Here is a 1703-nt window from a genome sequence, read left to right as displayed (position 1 = left end):
TTGAAAGGTCCCTCAGTCGTCCAGACAGACAGCCAGACAGCTCTTCCTTAAAGATTAAACTCCAAACTTGCCCTGTGAAATTCATGAAAACAGATTTCAGTAGCACCTAGGAAAGGCCCAAAAGAGCTACCATTATCAAGCTGGGGAAAGTACTCATTCTGCCCACCCATCAGGTGGTGCTACTCTTGAAGTGTGTTTGGATAAATTTACTTCAAAGACTTGCCCCATGCTCCTTTATTGCCCAGAAGAGGCACTAGAGATTGGAACTAGATGCTGTAGAACAGTGAGCATGACAGATCCCTCCCCACCAAAAGAAAGGCATTTAAGATTAAAAGTTACAACTCAACGTGACATTCTTCGTCATATAGTTCAGCTTCTCATATTATTTGCTCAGCCTCCAGGTTGAGTAAGTATGGTGAAAGGAAACAACCTTCAAGAATGGGATGGCTATCTCTGACTTGCTCTGGGTTTAATAAGGAAAAGGTTAATCCTTCTCCACAGCAAACTTAGACCAATTGCCAAAGGCAGAGATCAGACATGCCTCCATCCTCTATCCTCCTTTACCTTATTTTTATACCAATGGTTCCTCTCACATCACTGTACTTTTCTGCTGGGTCACAATCCATTATGAAGGCCATACAGAACTCACACCAATTCCTATTTAAGACATTCAAGAAGATAGGAATGGAAGTAAAATTCCTCAACACAATACAAGTTATAAATGAAAAGCCAATAGCCAAGGTGATAGTCAATGGAGAAAAGACAAATATAATGCCACTGAAACAGGGGACCAGACAAGGATGTCCCTTCTCCTCATGCTTATTTAATATCATACTGGAGGTCCAAGCTAACAGCAAAAGACAATGAAAAGGAATTAAAGGTATTTGCTGGGGTAAGGAAGAGGTGAAACTATTGTTATTCGTGCATGATATGCTGTTATATATGGAAAATCCCAAAAGCTCCACAAGGAGAATGCTAGAAGTGATAGAGAAATATAGCAGAGTGGCAAGACACAAGATCAACAAACATAAGTCTATCCAACTGCTATGCACATCAGACAAGACCACAGAAGAGGGGTACAAAAAGGTAGTACCCTTCACAATAGCCAGGAACAAATAGAAATATCTAGGGATATACCTGACTAAAAAACCAAAAGATTTGTATGAAGAAAACTACAGAACACTATTACAAGAAACCAAGAGTGATCTCAACAAATAGAAGAATATCTCATGCTTGTGGATCAAGACTCAATATAATAAAGATGTCAGTTCTGCCCAAGGCACTACACAAGTTTAATGGTATACTGATATAAACACCATTATCTTTCTTCAAATAGTTTGAAAATCTGATTATCAACTTCATATGGAGAGGGAAGAAGCCCAGAATTAGTAGAGAACTCCCCAAGAAGGATACAGTGGGAGGGCTTGCTTTAACTGACTTTAGCATCTATTATACAGCCACAGTGGTCAAAACTGTGGTATTGGTATAATGACAGCTATCAGACCAATGGAAAAAACCTGAAAACCCAGAAATAAAATTATCAACATACACCAACTGATCTTTAATAAGGCCCCCAAAAATATCAAATGGGAAGCGGATGCTCTCTTCAACAAGTGGTGTTGGAAAAAATGCATATCTACCTGCAGAAAAATGAAGCAAGACCTTTACCTCACTCCATTCTCAAGAATAAACTCAAGGTGGAT

Source organism: Echinops telfairi, unplaced genomic scaffold, assembly GCF_000313985.2.
Source record: "Echinops telfairi isolate 266 unplaced genomic scaffold, ASM31398v2 ScPeMD7_2;HRSCAF=8, whole genome shotgun sequence".
In the NCBI taxonomy this organism is placed as follows: Eukaryota; Metazoa; Chordata; class Mammalia; order Afrosoricida; family Tenrecidae; genus Echinops; species Echinops telfairi.
The sequence above is the reverse complement of the archived record's forward strand: the minus strand, read 5'-3'. Positions refer to the sequence as shown.